Genomic DNA, 19,415 nt, shown 5'->3' on the forward strand with positions numbered 1-19,415 from the left:
TTCCATTTTTATCGATCGAACATTAAAGTTGGTCAGCTTAGGGTATATATTGACCTGACCTTTATTAAGAATGTCCTGTCACTATAGCCAAATGGCACGTCGATTCTCTTTCTACGGTCGCAAACGCTTCGAAAACTAGAAAAATTTGAATGACATTTGCTATCGTCAGGTCATCTAATCAAGATCTGTCATCCCCACACATTTTTCTAGTTTTCGAAGAGTTTGCGATCGTAGAAATAGAATCGTCGTGACTTGGCTATAGAGGCTGGATTGTGTCCAGAAACATTCGCCTTAGCCTTCCCCTTCCAACAATTCCATGTACCCTCGCCTTATAAATTTATTTTATTAGTCTACTGTTCGTTTTCTCTATACACTCAAAGCATCTAAACATATCATTTCGATTTAAAAAAAAATTAGACTATTTCGTCAATTAATTAGTATGAAAATAACTTACCAATCACTAGTCTCCATACATGGTAAGCTCACTCTCGTGTATGGCCACTTGCATGTAATCGCTATACGCAGCGCACCGCACCGTGACTTGTCCTGCGGGACACTGGACAATATGCTAAGTGATACGTTAATCGAATTTTCAAAGTGGGTTCGCTCTAGTGATGCCAGTTTACAAGCTATCGATATTTTACTGCCATAATCTACTGGCATATAAATATCAAAAAGCGATCCCATATAGGGATCAAATTAAAATGTCGTTTATAGTTTAGTTACACTGACGTATGATGAGAAAAGATTTTGCGACAGGGACGGATTGCTATGATGCGATCGACTACATAACACCCAATAAAACGAATATTTCCTTACATAATAAAGCCAAACATTTTTTTTATTCTTTACAAGTTAGCCCTTGACTACAATCTCACCTGATGGTAAGTGATGATGCAATCTAAGATGGAAGCTAACTTGTTAGGAAAATCCACACCCCCTTTCGTTTTCTACACTAAATCGCTTGTCGTTACGTCTTTGCCGGTAGAGTGGTAACTAGCCACGGCCAAAGCCTCCCGCCAGCCAGACCTGGCCAAATTAAGAAAACCTTAATCAGCCCAGCCGGAAATCGAACACAGGACTTCCATCTTGTAATTCCACCGCGCATACTAAGGAAGCCGTCTAAAAAGTATTAAAGAAAGAAGTTGGTATTACATTGGGTAATAAACGATGAATATAGTATATGATGATTATTTATTTATCGATAAGTCAACAATTGCTGCGATATCAGCGAATCACATTCCACGATAATAACTCTTAATGAAGCATAATACGATAACGATTACAGATATTCTAATTTCTAAAAATAAGTATCGTTTTTATTTATTTATACTTTTTATTTGTACACCACAATAATTAGAAAACAAGCGAAACAATTTTTTTTTAATATTTAGTATATATTAAAAACAAAGAAACATGTTATCGATACAATATATTCACATCCCTAATGCGCAAGCCACGCTAATGCTATTAATGTAAGTCCACCGCTTTTTACTATGTCGATATGTTTTATTTCTAAGTATCGGTTGCTTGTCCAAATAAACAATAGGTATGCCCGCAAATGTTACCAAATTAGCATTGCTGGTGTAATTGGGTTAATAGGCGAATTGATAATAAACTGATCGTACTAACTCCACTAATATTTGGGCAAGTCTCTTTTTTTAGTGTTAAAAGCATAATATAAATTCCAAATTCCTGCCAAATCGTTTCAGTAGTTGAGGAGTATTGGAGGAGCAAACACACTTACATACACGAACTTTTTATAAAATTACTAGCGGACGCCCGCGACTTCGTCTGCGTGGAATTCAGTTTTTCACAAATCCCTCGGGAACCATGGATTTTTCCGGGATAAAAAGTAGCCTATGTGTTAATCCATGCTATAATATATCTCAATACCAAATTTCAGCTAATTTGGTTCAGTAGTCGAGTCGTGAAAGAGTAACAAACATTCATATCATTAAAATCATCAGTTTTCGCAAATCTCGGAAAACCATGGATTTTTTCGGGATAAAAGTAGCCTATGTGTTAAACCAGAGTAAAATCAATTTCCATTCCAAATTTTAGCCAAATCGCTTCAGTAGTTGCGGCGTTAAAGAGTAACAAACATCCAAACATCCATACAAACTTTCGCGTTTATAATATTAGTAGGAAGTAGGAAGTAGGAAGTATGATTTGGTTAGCTTCAGCTTGAGACATCAGTTGTGTGACTTCCCTAAAACTCGGAGACCACTTTAAGTCATTCCTGGTAAACAATTACTAACCTCTCTAGCGCAATTCGTAATGCTGTGGCTAATATAGAGGAACTATGTTCGATTCTCAGCTGGGGCAATTTCGGATTTCATATGTTGTAAATTAGCTCAAGTCTGGTCATCAGCAAGCTAATTCACTATCTTTGACGTAAGCTAGTTAACATATACGAAATTGATTTTCTATTTAAAATTTCATTCGGTGTTTACTGGTGGCTATCACACAGTAGGTAGACGACATTTTGTAAATTGATTTGATGTTTATTTTAATAGGTTGTTAATAAAGGCATTATTGAAGAAATTCAAAATTCAAAATTCAAATTCAAAATTCATTTATTTCAAGTAAGCTCAGTTTACAAGCACTTTTGACACGTCAGTTGACTGTTTGTAAAGATTCTATCACCGGTTCGGAAGGCAGGTTCTGCTGAGAAGATACCGGCAAGAAACTCAACAGCTGCTCTTTTGAAAAAGTCATACAGTATTATAATTTACAATTGATAACAATTAGTGAATAGGCCAACAAGCAAGATCGCAGTAAAGGGCTAAGTTTTCATTAAAAAAATCGATTTAACTCGGAGTTGGATACAGTCCCTTTAACATCTCTTATTTATGTTGACCTATGTTGTATGACTAAACGTGAACTTCGTAGCGATCTCGTAGCTACCTGTAGCTAAATATCGTGAACTTCGCAGCGATCTCGTAGCTGCATGTAGCTAAAGATATTCAATAGAAGATCCCAATATAAGACAAAATTCACCATGCATTTAAAAATTTGATTTTTTTTTAAATTTTACATAGGGTTGGATAATGGACGAATTCTATACCAATCAAGCGAGCGAAGCTTATAGATTATGCAAAACCTGTAATTCTTTCCCGTTACAATTCTTAAGTTGGCTAGGTAGGTACCTACCACCGTAGGTAGGTATAGGGTCTTTTACTTGGTTTCTATTATTTTTTATTGACCGGAGTGAATACTATTTTGAGAAGAACTAACAAAATATTTAGCAGAAGCTTAGCATCAACAATTTCGTAAATTATTTATATTATAATCTACGAAATATTATTGATGTTACTATACTAATATTTTAAAATTCTTTTACTACTAGAAAGCCAAGTTATTTGTAAGTGTCCTAGGCTATATTTTATTCCCATATTCTCACAGGAACGGGTACTAAGTGGGGCGGCGACTATTATGATCATAAAAGCCGAGTCGATAGTATCTAAGAATTTTTGTCATTCCAAATTAGTGTGTAGTTAAATGTAGGTTAACAGTTAAAGATCTTTTAACAGCAGTAAAAGGTATAGTTTTATTTTAACTTATTTAATTAGTTAAGTTGAGATTAACCTAGTTACGTTTGTCGTTCCTTGAATCTTTGCACACATACAATAGAAATACAACAATGTAACGCTAGATAATTCATTATCAGCATATTTTAACGGCTCAGTCTAGGCAGTCTTGGCTAGTTACCACCCTACCGACAAAGACGTACCGCCACGCGATTTAGCGTTCCGGTACGATGTCGTGTAGAAACCGAAAGGGGTGTGGATTTTCATCCTCCGCCAAACAAGTTAGTCCGCTTTCATCTTAGATTGCATCGTCACTTCCCATCAGATGAGATTGTAGTCAAGAGCTAACTTGTAAAGAACAAAAAAAAAAGCTAGCGTATATATACTAATATTATAAAGACGCAAGTTCGTGTGTGTGTATGTTTGTACCTCCTTTACGCGATTTGGCTGAAATTTGGAATGGATTAACACATAGGCTACTTTTCATCTACGGTTCCCGCGGCATTTGTGAAAAACTGAATTCTACGCGGACGAAGTCGCGGGCGTCTGCTAGTTTACTGTTTAGTTTAGCATCCGGGCGACGGATTTGGGGGACGCCGGTCGTATATACTTGAGCAATGATTGCACACTGCGCTATACAGGGTGCTCGGGAGTGTTTCCCATAACTTCAACGTGATGTCGAGTCCACTTATAAGAGCCGAAATGCATAACTAATAATTTTTTTAAGTAAAAAAAAATCATGTTTTTATACAAAGTAATTCAAATAATTCCGATTATCCATCTAACACGGCTTTAACTATCCTTGCATTTTAAAATACGTAAAACTTGGCTAGTCATATATAGGATGCGTGCACATTTTAAGATCTATTTACAAAAGAAATATTATTTACCCCGAAAATATTAATTTTAAACCACATGTTCCTTGGACATTTTTAATATTCAGCCTCAATAGCTCAACGGTGAGAGCGGTCGGACTCATCACCGGATTTCATGGTGGTTCGATCCCCGCCCCGTTGGTCTATTGCCGTACCCACTCCTAATACAGTATTTCCCGATTAGTTGGAGGGGAATGAGAATATTGGTCATGTTTAATAGATATCTATACTAATATTATAAAGCTGAAGAGTTTGTTTGTTTGATTGAACGCGCTAATCTCAGGAACTACTGGTCCGATTTGAAAAATTCTTTCAGTGTTATATAGCCCATTTATCGAGGAAGGCTATAGGCTATATATTATCCCCGTATTCCTACGATAACGGGAACCACGCGAGTAAAACCGAGCGGCGTCAGCTAGTGGCAAATATTCTTTTAAAAAAATTATATTAATTTTCGATAAATACCCCAGAGTTATGGGGAATACTCCCCAGCACCCTATATATATATGTTAAGGACGCGTCTGGTCTTCAAAATGTCCTTTCTGTGAGTGTAGCCCTCCTAGATACAACCTAGACACAAATGTGCATTACATTGAACTAAAGCTAGCCGCTCATATAATTAGTGTGGCGGTCTGCTTTATATTGGATTAACTGGTTTGGTTCAAGTTCAATGGGTCTTTGCAGGCCGGCCTTGTTCGCGTTTGCAACAAACTGTGCGATTATTTACTACCTGCAAATCATTCCTATGAGTATTCTACACAATTCTTAAGAATACAAGTGAATCTATTGTAATATATAAAGCTGAAGAGTTTGTTTGTTTGCGCTAATCTCAGGAACTACTGGTCCGATTGGAAAAATTCTTTCTGTGTTAGATAGCCCATTTATCGAGAAAGGCTATAGGCTATATATTCTACGGGGATAATATATATTAGTACTTGTAGAGCTTACTGTGCCGTGGGAGACTAACATTCCGAAGGACCACAGTATTAATGTGAATAAATATTATGACCTAACAAAAGAACTATAAAATAAATAAATAAATAAAAACAAAAATAAATAAATAAATAAAAACTAACTAAAAATGACTATGTAGTTAGTCTGTACTCCGTAAAAGTAGGTGCGAGAGGATTACCAGCAAAATCTCTCTATAACTTGCTTAAAGACCTTGGCCTCTCTAGAGGTGCAGCTAGTTCTATATTAGAACGAGTATCCAAAGCTGCTGCTGGAGTGATGATCGGTCGTCAAGGTATTCCTTAACTCTACATCCTGTAGTCACAAGTTCAGAACTCTGCTCGGAGTTTCTCTCTACCACGCGATGGACCCGGCACCCGCACGGTAAATCCGCGGAATGCTAAAATATTCGTCTCACAACAAATGTAAATTTAAATTTCAAAATTGTTTTTGTTTGATTTTAGTAAATTACTAAAACATGAAAGGTTAGTTTAGAACAGACGAGACACAAGCTCACGGCATAACACAACAATACTTGATTGTTTAAGGGATCGCTTTAATATTATTTTACTACCCACAATATACTAATCACCGCATAATCCTAATTAATTAGTGACGGCCACCGTGGCGCAGTGGTGAATTCAGTTTAATACAGGTATTCGCGGTGGATTTACAAAACGGAGGTCCTGGGTTTTATCCCCAGCTGGGCAGATTGAGATTTTCTTAAATGGTCCAGGTCTGGCTGGTGGGAGGCTTCGGCCGTGGGTAGTTACCACCCTACCAGCAAAGACTGTGTGTGGGTGTGGATTTTCATCCTCCTCCTAACAAGTTAGCCCGCTTCCATCTTAGACTGCATCATCACTTACCGTCAGGTGAGATTGTAGTCAAAGACTAACTTAACTAAAAAAGAAAAAAAAAAAATAATAATAATATTATATTAGTGTGTTAATATTATATCTTGGCAAGTGCGTTGATGACACTCCCATGATATGCGGGCGACCATAGGGAGTGTTACGAACGAATTTGCCATGCTATACATGAAAATACGGTGATAAAGTATAACCTATATTACTCGTTGATAATGTAGCTTTGCATTCATCACTATCAAACTATATTTGACTCACTGTTGAGCACGATTCTCCTTTCAGAATGTCCACCACGCTAGCCTAATGCAGATTGGCAGACTTAATCACAGGCATTCAGTTTAATATAGATAGTCAGAAATTCAATTCACATTTGATAATACTGGAATTCGATGCCATTTCTAAGTCAGTTTAGGATAAATTCGGCTAAAGCCGTGCAAATTTGGCTTATACGCCGAATATTCAGCGGTTTGGACAAACAGTTACCAATGGAATAGAAGCTAGAAATTTATTTTAACTTGATATTTGTTTTTGTTTGAAAGATTCCTTCATCATCATCATTATCAACCCAAATTCGTCTCACTGCTGAGCTCGAGTCTCCTCTCACAATGAGGGGTTAGGCCAATAGTCCACCACGCTGGCCCATTGCGGCTTGGCAGACTTTACACACGCAGAGAATTGAGAAAATTCTCTGGTATGCAGGTTTCCTCAAGACGTTTTTCCTTTACAATTTGAGACACGTGATATTTAATTTCTTAAAATGCACACAACTGAAAAGTTGGAGGTGCATGTCCCTGACCGGGTTCGAATCCACACCCTTCGGAATCGGAGGCTAGGTTTCATAGGGGCAAAGAGGCAAAGATTCCTTAGGGGTTCTAAAATGGATTAAAGTAATAAAAATAAGTTATTTTTACTATCCACATGTTAATAAAGTCCAAAAATACAGGGTAATGATAGGCGTCCACTAATCCTCATCGTACGTATCGGACGCACCACATCAAACGGATTTTTAATTTTACAGTATTTAGATAAAATCCGTTCAATGCGATCCGTACGATGCGGATCAGTGGAGGCACTTGTATGACTTTCTATACAAAGAATACTAAAATCTGTTCGATGCGATGCGTACGATGCGGAGCAGTGGACACCTGCCTTAATCGTCAGATAGATTAACTTAAAGCAAGAAAAAGTTTAAAAGCTGTAAAATGTTATCAAAAAGCTGTAAATATAACAACAATCTAAAACAGGATATCCCAGTGGATATGACCTCCGCCTTCAATTCCGGAGGGCGTTGGTTTGAATCTGGTCCGAGGAATGGAGGAAAAACCTGCAACATTTCAGTTATGTGTATTTTAAATTAAATATCACATGTCTTAAACTGTGAAGGAAAAACATCATAAGAAAACCTGCATACCAGAGAATTTTCTTAATTCTCTGCGTGTGTGAAGTCTGCCAATCCGCATTGGGCCAGTATGGTGGACTATTGACATAACCCCTTTCATTCTGAGAGAAAAATTCGTGCTCAGCATTGAGCCGAATATGGTTGGATAATGAAAATGATGATGAAACCAGGAGTGGAATGCATGCAAATTGTATGAATATATACGTGTAATAAAATTGAAGTGTCTGACTGTAATTTTCAAAGTTCATTTATTTCAAGTGGGCCCCATTCGCACGAGCGCTTTTTAAACTAAAATCTCAAAAAAGAGAATGGGGGCTTAGTAGATACAAGCACTTTTGAAACGTCAAGTTTAACTTTTTGTAAAGACTCTACCACCGGTTCGGAAGGCAGGTTTTGCTGAGAAGAGGTAGCAAGAAACTCAACAGTTGCTCTTTTGAAAAAGAAATCATACAATATTACAATAAATTACAATTGTTAACATCATTAAAATTTCTTTTAATTTTTAAAACTTCACTGGAAGAAAGAGGTTATTGAGCGACATGAAGGCTACTTTTACTTCCGAAAAAATCCATGGTTCCCGCGGGATTCAAATAAATCTACGTCTTTTAAGAGATCATGGATTGAACTATTTACGAATGACGTTGTACAGCGGTTCCCAAACCTTAGTGTAGTCATTTATTTTTTGATATTTTATTTAATTAAATATTCTTTTATATCTAAAATTTGGTTCATTGTATATAATTTCAATACTGTATTTAACTCATATCCTGTCATAGATTTATATATAAATGATAATTGGTGATTTAGCCAAAAATAGCTACAGCAAATAAGAATTGATCTTAAACATTTAAATAAGTAAATAATAAAGTATGAATTTGTAATCTACTATATAAAAATAAGTCGAGTTTTCCTTCCTGACGCTATAACTCCAGAACGCACAAACCGTAGGGGTAGGGTAGGGGTAGGGTAGGGGTAGGGTAGGGTAGAGGTATTTGAAAGTTTACATCGAGTTTCACGCAAACGAAGTCGCGGGCATCCGCTAGTTATTATTAAATATGAAAGAAAAACGTTAATTTTAAAATTATGCTACCCACCACAATGCTTATGTATCTACCAATAATTGTGGTCTTAAGCCTCGACCACCTGAGCAAGTCAAGACTAAAACTCAAGTACGTAATAGAAGCATCCAACACCACTATACTTAAAATTAAACAGTCATAAATAAATTAACGAATGTCTGATTTTTATTTACAGTAATAGTATTACTGTAAATAACAATCAGACTTTCGTTAATTACTAACTAGTAATAAAATTTAAAAGGCTAAACAACTTAAATTTGAATGTTGTTTTATTTTATTTACATTTGTGTCAATGGCGATTGACTTCGACAGAGGACTGTAAATTTTATATTGATTGAGAGTGCGTTGCACGATAACCCCACGGTGTTCTTCCGCTATAAACTCGGAGAAACATTTAACAATACTGCGGAAACTTTATTTGTCGATATACTTTAGTTTGTTAGAAGTACATACAAGCTGGATAGCTTAAATAAGAGCTAGCAGATTGTAATTAATCTGGCGGTTTGTCGTATTGACATCGCCTGCTAATATTTGACCTTGACAAATTATGTTTTCTCTGTATTATTTCAATCTCTTTAAGCTTCATTTTTGCGCTAAAAGCGTTTACTTTTCCAAATCCCATCATTCTATTATGGCAATATTTATCAAAATTGGTTCAGCGTTTAAAACGTAAAACATTATAATAAAAGTAACCAACAAGTAAATGACGGCGTATCCGTGATAGCCCAGTGGATAGGACCTTTGACTCCGATTCCGGAGGGTGTGGGTTCGAATCCGATCCGGGGCATACACCTCCAATTTTTCAGTTGTGTGCATTTTAAAAAATTATATATCACGTATCTCTAACAGTGAAGGAAAACATCGTGAGGAAACCTGCATACCAGAGAATTTTCTTAATTCTCTGCGTGGGTGTAGTCTGCCAATCCGCATTAGGCCAGCGTGGTGGACTATTGGCCTAACCCCTCTCATTCTGAGAGAAGACTCGAGCTCAGCAGAGAGCCGAATAGGCGTTTTTTTCATGTATAACACGACTGATACTATGAGTGTCAAACTTTGAGGAACTCTGTACTTATAATTAGCTTACCTTACCGCCGGCTTACAGAAATAGCGGCTATGATGTTAGTAATAAGATGAGCCGGTTATGTATTAGATACCTTCCTTTACCTTCATAAGATCCCCGTGTCTAGCAGAGCAAGTAGCAATCACATCATCACATTTGACGGCCTCCGTGGCGCAGTGGTATGCGCGGTGGATTTTCAAGACGGAGGTCCTGGGTTCGATCCCCGGCTGAGCCGATTGAGGTTTTCTTTATTGGTCCAGATCTGGCTGGCGGGAGGCTTCGGCCGTGGCTAGTTACCACCCTACCGACAAAGACGTACCGCCAAGCGATTTAGCTGTCCGGTACGATGTCGTGTAGAAACCGAAAGGAGCGTGGATTTTCATCCTCCTCCTAACAAGTTAGCCCGCTTTCATCTTAGACTGCATCATCACTTACCATCAGGTGAGATTGTAGTCAATGGCTTACTTGTAAATAATAATAATAAAAAAAAACAATTTATCTAACTCACTAATAAAGTCACACCTTATCACTTTCTATAGGAGAAGTGCATAAAGATCTACAACCCAGCTAAGATTAACTGCCTAACTGCCACGCCGGTTTATCAATGTGGCATTTCTGTGAATATAATATTTTTTATAACACATTTGCTTGTAAAGTATCGCTTATTTTACCAATTTAAATTTGGTAATGTATCTCATTACACATGTGCCGTAATGTAAAGTAAAATGCCGTCTAAAAACGAACGGTACTTTTTTAAATTTTGGCAAAAAGTTTTTATGCCAATAAAGTTTATAATTTAATAAATAATTTTCATGCCAAATTGGTAAGATACATTTACCATCTACATCTACCGACCACCTGCATATATAATGCATGTATCTGCAAATAAATAAATAAATTGATTGATTGATTGAATCTTGTTTTAAAATGAAAATAACGATAACCAGTTCTATCCCGTGGTTCTTTTAAAAACGGCTGTAATAAAAACGCCACTGGCTTGGCTCCGCCTTCAAAGTGATCAGAACGTAGCACATACGATAGTCATTTTTCGCTTTTTAGTTTATTTTTGTGATTTTGAAGTCAGTTAAAGATTTTATTGAATGTTATCAGTAAGTAATATTTTATTCTCGTACTCCAACTATATTTTAGAGCCTCAATAGCTCAACGGCAAGAGCGGTCGGACTCATCATGGGGTGGTGGTTCGATCCCCGCCCCGTTGGTCTATTGTAGTACCCACTCCTAATACAGTCTTTCCCTGTAATACATTTTTATACTAGTTCAGGAGTTGTTGTAAATTGTACCTAGGCTTCACACATCTTTATATTGCAATAAAAAAAAATGTATTTACTTCCTATTTAGCTACTGTACTGTTAAAAATAATTTGTATATGTAATTTGTACATGTAAACATTCATCTTTATTAATATTAGTAATTAGTAAAGATTTAGCTTAAGGTACACATTATTAACTGTAACACTTTTGTATAATAATAAATAAATTAATTAAAAAATTAAAATTCCCGCCTAGTTGGAGGGAATGGGGAATATTGGTTTATAAAAAAAAACTATGTGGGTGAAACCCCAGGGCGTGTGTTAGTATTTCGTAAAACAACACTTTACGGTGATTTTTTTATATAGAAAGTGACATGAGATCCAAAAAACAACAAGCCCCAATGGCCACGTACGTCGAGCGTGGATCGACATCGGAGCTGACAAATTGGAATAACATTTGGTTTTGTGTGAACAGGCTACCGTCCATCTAGTTGAGATGGGGTGATATCGGAGACATATTTTATTTTAAGTGGATAGTTGGTTACTAGTATAAGATTTCGTAAATGGACCCTAGACTTATTTACTAGAATAAGCTATAGTTAGGTTTAGAAATACAAATTATTATCTATACTAATATTATAAAGCTGAAGAGTTTGTCTTTTTGGTCGAACACGCTAATCTCAGGAACTACTGGTTCAATTTGAAAAATTCTTTCAGTGTTAAATAGCCCATTTATCGAGGAAGGCTATAAGCTATAAATTATCCCCGTATTTAAGAATACGGGGATAATTTATATAGGGAACGCGGAATCACGCGGGTGAAACCGCTCGGCGTCAGTTAGTAATTTATATTTATTTTAAAGCTAGCTAATGCCCACATGTAATTCAGTTTTTGACAAATCCTGGGAAACCGTAGATTTTGCGGGATGAGAGGTTTCTTATGTATTAATCCAGAATATAATGTATTTTTATTTAAAATTTCAGCAAAATCGGTTAAGTAGTTTCGCCGTGAGAGAGTTACAAACATACATACATACTTACGCATTTATAATATTAATGTGATTGTAAAAGAAACCATAATTAATAATTTAATAAAGGAAATAGTCTTTAAACAGAATAATAGAAAATTTTGATAGTAAAATTATCCCTTGAAAGACATGTATTTTTTCAGTGAGATTGTGTTCTAAATATTTGCATTTTTCAAGCTTTGTGATAAGGGTAAAGTTAGGGTAAGTTTTCTAATAGATCCTTGAGTAATGAAACGACCAAACCACACATTTTGTCTAAAGCGTAGGATTTGTAAAGATCTTAAGACTGACATTCACGGAGAACTCTCTAAGCCAGTGTTTCTCAAAGGTGGTTTTGTCATTTGACGGTAGGGGGTCCGCGACAAGGTTTAAATGGTAACTAAATAAATATATTTCTACCATAACCCGAAACTCGAAAAATTTGAAGATTAGATCTATGGAATAAATTTGGATAAATAATGAGTCATATGTCAGTAAGAGGATATGTCACGGCTGAGTTTCAACCACGAATTAAGTTTTCAAAAATAATGTGAACATTGATTCATTAATTAATTGGTTGTATTGATTCATTAATCAATTGATTGTGTAAAATTTAATGTCAAAAAAGCGAAGCTGTCCAATCAATTTCTCAGATCCTACCTCAGATTTTACCCAACACGGAACGTCAATCAATTCTTACTTAATTCATTTAGAAAACTTTCTATTCGTCGTCGTGTTATGCTACCCTTATTTGTAAAATATTTTGTATGTGTTCATATAATTTTGTTCAAAGTAATCCAAAGTTGTAAAGTGGTCCAAATAAATAAACCCCCATTTTTTTTGTCGCGCCTAAGTATACCCCCGTCGAATTTCCCGTGGCCCCAGGGGGTCCACCTTTAGCACTTTGGGAATCAATGGTCTAGCGCATGAATTCATCGCACTCTTCCATGTATAATAGTTTGTAAAATGAGGAAAAGCCATGTCAATAGCTAGTATTACCGTATTTAATGTGTAGTGTAGTGAAGCGAGAATGTAATATTACATTTTGCACGCATATTATCCCTGTTATTGGTATGCTATTATATTTTTAAGCCAATATTCGGGGAACAGAAAGATATATTTTCGGTTGACTGATTAAGAGATATCAGAAATGTGCCCTTTGTTGTATAAATAAGGGGTTTGGTTATTGCCAATCTAGACAGCAGAATCTTTTTCATTCTTTGCGTAAACATACATTATTTCAATGTAAAATTTTGAATTTATAACAAAAAACCTGTGATTCCACAACAAACAATCCTGTTGTATTGCACATTCATATCCTACTAATAATATAAACGCGAAAGTTTGTATGGATGTTTGTTACTCTTTACCGCCACTACTATTGAAGCGATTTGGCTGAATATTGGAATAGAAATAGATTTTACTCTGGATTAACGCATAGACTTTTTATCCCGAAAAATTCCATAGTCCCGAGATTTGCGAAAACTGATGATTTTGATGATATGAATGTTAGTTATTCTTTCACGCTTCGACTACTGAACTGAATTAGCTGAAATTTGGTATTGAGATTTTATAGCATGGATTAACACATGGGCTACTTTTTATCCCGATCCATGGTTCCCGAGGTATTTGTGAAAATCTAAATTCCACGCGGACGAAGTCGCGGGCGTCCGCTAGTTAATTATAGTAAACTCATATGTACTTATTTAATCATTTGTTTATTATTTCATGCCGTTCTAGCCATGTTACCGATTCTTTTTCTACAATCTCTTCATACAAAAAAAATATATTTTTTTAAATTTGTTAAAAAATTGACGAATTTGTGAGGTAACAAACATTAAAAAAAAATCTACTCGTTGAATTGAGAACCTCTTCTTTTTTTTAGGTCGGTTAATAAGGTAAAATATGTGGTATTGTATGGGGTAATCTCTGGATCTACTGATTCGATTTTTAATATTCTTTTACCACTAGAATAAACATTATTAAGTATCATAGGCTATATTTTATTCTTGTATTATCACGACAACGGGAACTAAGCGAGTAAAACCTGCGTCAGCTAGTAGATAGATAAAAGATTTGATCTACAAGTACTTACCTATGTGCTCATTTTTCCGCCATTTTCACCAATCTGTCGTTTTCTTAAGAAATAAATAAATTCATTAGTCACCACTCACTCTATTTATTTTCATCTACATTGATATTTGACTAATGGACGAAAGCTTACTAAAGCTCGCTTCAGACTGGACGGCGGCGCGAGTCATAAAAAATGAATATTTGTACGATATACTTGTAAATGAGTCATATATTATTACAAATAGCTATGCGACATTTGCTTACATATTGCGGCATTAATTATTTATTCCTATTAATAAATAATTAAATTTTATTTATTTATTTATTAATAGGAGATATGCTCTCAGCTCTCAGACTAATTAAATAAGGACCTGCCTCGCTAGACGTTATTTTTCTGTCAATATGTATGATCAACGACCTAATGCGATTGTAATAACTGTCTCTATAGAATCGATGTTTCATAGTTGTTATCGAGTTCATTGGTTAAAGAGCTCTGTAAAAATAACTAAATGTGGATTGGCAGACTTCACATACATAGAGAATAAAGAAAACTCTCATGTTTCAGATTTCTTCACGATGTTTTTCCTTCACCGTTTGAGACACGTGATATTTAATACCTTAAAATGGACTTAACTGAAAAGATGGCGGTGCATGCCTCGGACCAGATTTGAACCTACGCCCTTCGAATCGAAGGCAGAGGTCATGCTAGGCTATCACGTCTCGTTCTCTCGTCGTCTCGATAAAAACATTTGCCTGAATAAAAACGTTTCTACATAACTTTCAATTTAAATGGAGTATTTAAATTTATACACTGCACTATGCGCCCATCACTATTTCCATTGCAGTAAATCTCAGAATAGGTACGTTCCAACGATTTTTAAGTTACTCGATACAGACTCGCATTCTATTTGCGTACAAAATACACGCAAAGTAACGTAGGTGTTATTCGAGTTATAAAAAGCTTTACATCCCGAGTATGAAAGAGCCATCAATCGGATTCAGTGAATTGACCCGTGGCTTGACAAATCGTGGGGTGGATTGATGGATGACTGGATGAATTGTATCGTATCTATGATAAAGGCTGCCTAGTTGAATGGAAAATGATATCTCTAAGTAGAATGCCGCCTATTATAATGTGGATACCTAGTATCCTACTAGGTAATAGTTATTCTTTCGAATAGGTACGTATAGTAGGGGAGCCCGGGATGCTAAATTTGCAATTACTCGAGCGTCATTGAGACCGATTACATTTGGAAGATTAAATTACAGGAAGAATAAATGGTTATTTACTTTTTCCGCTTTTAGCGGTGTAAAAAAAAACTACAGACTTTCAAAACAATTTTTATTACTTTGGCTTACTGAAATTGTAAGAAAATTTCAGCGATTAATTAGGAGATTATTTCCTTAAAAATAAGTAAAAAATTAATTGCACTCGTACTTCGAGCACTAAAATATAAGGGTTTAATTTTGTAACTATGAAACCCTCCCATTCCATTACGTTACGCTCAAATCGTCAGATTTTCGAAATGTGCAGTTTTTAGCTATCAACTCACCTACCTTATCTTAATCTGACGTGCTGGTTGAGTATTTATGAAGTTAGTTTTTTTTTTGGTTGCCCTAAACGTACCCACCAATATTAAAGGCTCATACTCGGTGGAGGTACTCGACAAAGTGTAAGGTATAGTCCCTTATGTTTATCTGCCGCGCTCGAGTAACTGCAAAAATCCCCTCTTTGGCTCCTCTACTAGTAGGTATACATTAATTTTATAGAATTATAGAGAGATGGGACATTAAACAAAATCAAAGGCCTCTCTGGCTCTCTTAGAATTGATAATAGAATCAGTATGGTGATGAGTTCATTATTTAAGTTGGTGCTTGTTTTTCTTCTTGTCTATATCTATACTTATAATAAATCTGTAGAGAGGTCAAATCTGAACATGAAATATATTTCCAAAATAACTCTCAGGGGGTGATTAGTGATCGATACTGATGACAAACATGCAATCAGTGAAAGTTTTGTCTGTCTGTTTGTATGTTCGTTATAGAAACAAAAACTACTCTACGGATTTTAACGAAACTTATGGTACAATTATTCTTCATACTCCTGGGCAGGTTATAGTATACTTTTCATCACGCTACGATCAATAACAGCAGAGCAGTGAAGGTAAATGTTAGGAAGTTAATCTATTTTTGCAGCGATACTACTGTAAGGGGTGTAATAAAGAGGTCTAAAGGCGGACGAAGTCGCGGGCGTCCGGTAGTTATTAATAACCGTTTTTTATAATAGGAAAATTCGTTAAATGTAATAAGCTGGTAACTATTCGTTAAATGAATTAAAAATATACATGCTTAAAAACATAAATTTAACTGAGCTTATATTTGTTACGCTTTGCACACATATTATAAAAAAACTCAGACCTTGCTAAATATCATAGTAATACCCTTTAACTAGGAAAATAATGTACTGAGAGATACAAAAAAAAAGTTTCAGAATGTCGCCAGCAACAAAATAAACCAAAGCTAGTATGTAAAATAAAGTTCGCTAATGAACCTAACAACGCACCGTAGTCGATACGCTACTGCATTGATTCCCAAAGTGGTCCAGGTCCAGGAGACCTGGAGACCCCCAGGAGTTCACGGGAGACTCCTCGGGGGTCTACGTCGGCGTCATTATAGAATAGGGGTCTACAATTCGTAAGCAGGGGTCCACGAAAATTCATCTGGTTTTATAATGGTTTCATACCGAATGCGGAGTTTTCTAAATAAAATAATTCTCATTCACTTCTTTTTTGAACATAGTTCACGGTGGCTGTGGATTCAGCAAATTTCCAATCTACAATCTAAATTTTGAATGTTTTGTTGACATGCACAAATTTAAAAGTTCTAAATAAATTTGTGATCGAATTAGAAATGAGGAGATCCGCAGAAGAACCAAAGTCACCAACATAGCTCAACGAGTTGCGATGCTGAAGGCTTGAGGCCGTCAATGGGCGGGACACATAGTTCGAAGAGCCGACGGACTTGGGGTCCCAAAGTGGGCGACCCCACACCAGGTGGACTGACGACATCAAGCGAGTCGCAGGGATTCGCTGGATACAGACGGCTCAGTATCGTGATGTTTGGAAGTCCCTACAAAAGGCCTATGTCCTGCAGTGGACGTCCATCGGCTGATATGATGATGATGAAGATGATGAAATAAATTCATTTCAAACTAAGTCTAGTTTACAAGCATTTTTGAAACGTCACGTCTGTCCGTTTGTTCTGACTCTATCATCGATTCGGAAGACAAGATTTTATGTAGAAATGTAGCAGTCCAACAGTACCAGCAAATTTTTAAAGTGGTCTGTGAGAAAAAAGTTTAGGAACCTCTGCGCTACTGTATAGTATACTAATGAGTTGAAGCTTTGAAAGCTCCATCACCGGTACATTACTGAAATAAACAAACTTTTTATACAGCCTCAATACGAGGCAGTAGGTTCCATTGTTACAGTCCATACATTGTTTTATCCGTAATTAAATGGAAAAAAATCTGCTTAGTTACGCGTAGGTAGATATTTGTCTTGCTGGTCTTATGGTAGAATAATAATAAATGATTTATTTAGCTGAATACAAATACACACACGATGTTTTTCCTTCACCGTCTAATACACGTGATATTTAATTTCTTAAAATGGACACACAACCCATAATCAACACACAGTGAGCACGAGTCTCCTCTCAGAATAAAAAGGGTTAGGCTTTCAATTAAAGAAATCAATCAAAGAATTGATTAAAAGCCTAACCCTTTTCATTCTGAGAGGAGACTCGAGCTCAGTAGTGAGCCGAATATGAGTTGGTAGTGATGATGACGATGATTAAGTATTTTGTAACGTCCACTTTGACTAGTTGTCGAGACTCTACCACTAGTTCGAAAGGGGGATTAGTTGTAAAAAAGCACAACGTCTTACCAAGCTTATAAATACAGCTTCATAATTCACTCCAAAGCTGCAGAAAAGCTGTAAAAGATAACACGCGACGCCCACTAGATAAATATCTGTAATCCTATCCTGGCTGCTGTGGATCATAACTTTACTTGATAAAAATGTGTATTTTCTTCCCAGCAAACTGTTTTGTGTAATATGGCTTTATCATGATATCATGTAGATTTAGGCATCTAAGTTCAAAGTTTTTATTAAACATAAGCTTATGGAAAAGTTTTAATATAGTATTAAACGAAATATATATAACTCAGAGGTGACTGACTGACATACGAGGGTGGGGTGAAAAGTTCTCGGCCTGACAATATAAGACTGTAATTTTCAGTTGATGATTGATTGATGACAGATGATTTTATTTTTCTACGTTGTCCCAACCTTGACTTCAATACACTTGTTCCAGCATTTCTCCAAAAGAAGTATTCCATCCCGGAAGTGAGATTCTGGAAGTGATCTATCAATGCACAGCCCAAACCACTGGATGGATCGGGCTAAAATTTGGCATACAGGTAGATTTAATGACGTAAGCATCAGTTAAGAAAAGATTTTGATCAATCTACCCCCAATGGGATGAAAGTTTCTATGAAACTTTGTAAATTATTCGGCGATTTCGCTGAAATTTGAAATGAAAATAGATTTTACTCTGGATTAACACATACGCTACTTTTCATCCCAGAAAAATCCATGATACCCGCGGGATTTGTGAAAAACTGAATTCCACGCAGATGAAGCCGCAGGCGTCCGCTAGTACTTTTATACTACTAGTAGTATAAAAGTACTAGCGCTACGTACTAGCGTAAGTAGTCCGTTAGTACTTTTTTTGATGGCCTCCGTGGCGCAGTGGTATACGCGGTGGATTTACAAGACGGAGGTCCTGGGTTCGATCCCCGGCTAGGCAGATTGAGTTTTTCATAACTGTCCAGGTCTGGCTGGTGGGAGGCTTCGGCCGTGGCTAGTTACCACCCTACCGACAAAGACGTACCGCCAAGCGATTTAGCGTTCCGGTACGATGCCGTGTAGAAACCGAAAGGGGTGTGGATTTTCATCCTACTCCTAACAAGTTAGCCCGCTTCCATCTTAGACTGCATCATCACTTACCATCAGGTGAGATTGTAGTCAAGGGCTAACTTGTAAAGAATAAAAAAAATACTTCATATTAAAAACAGATAAATATAGATTTGCTTCGCACAGGACTAGTGAGAGGCAAGTAATTACCCAACATATTCCATATAAGGAGTGCTAATAACGTGTCTACCCATAAAAACATCTAAGACTTACCCCTAATTCTTGCACAAGGGTGTAAATTATTAACTAATTGCCGCGTAAGTC

General features: G+C 36.3%; 1 protein-coding gene across 1 annotated transcript in view; it reads right to left on the minus strand.

Moving 5' to 3' along the window:
* Positions 1–556, minus strand: part of LOC112055305 (transient receptor potential protein) — a 54,263-nt gene extending 53,707 nt beyond the window's left edge. Inside the window, exon 1 of the mRNA XM_052888608.1 lies at positions 455–556. The gene's annotated coding sequence lies outside the window, so the exon portion shown is untranslated. The remainder of the gene's footprint in view (positions 1–454) is intronic.
* Between the last annotated feature and the right edge of the window lie 18,859 nt (positions 557–19,415).

The sequence above is a fragment of the Bicyclus anynana genome, chromosome 23 (assembly GCF_947172395.1).
Source record: "Bicyclus anynana chromosome 23, ilBicAnyn1.1, whole genome shotgun sequence".
In the NCBI taxonomy this organism is placed as follows: Eukaryota; Metazoa; Arthropoda; class Insecta; order Lepidoptera; family Nymphalidae; genus Bicyclus; species Bicyclus anynana.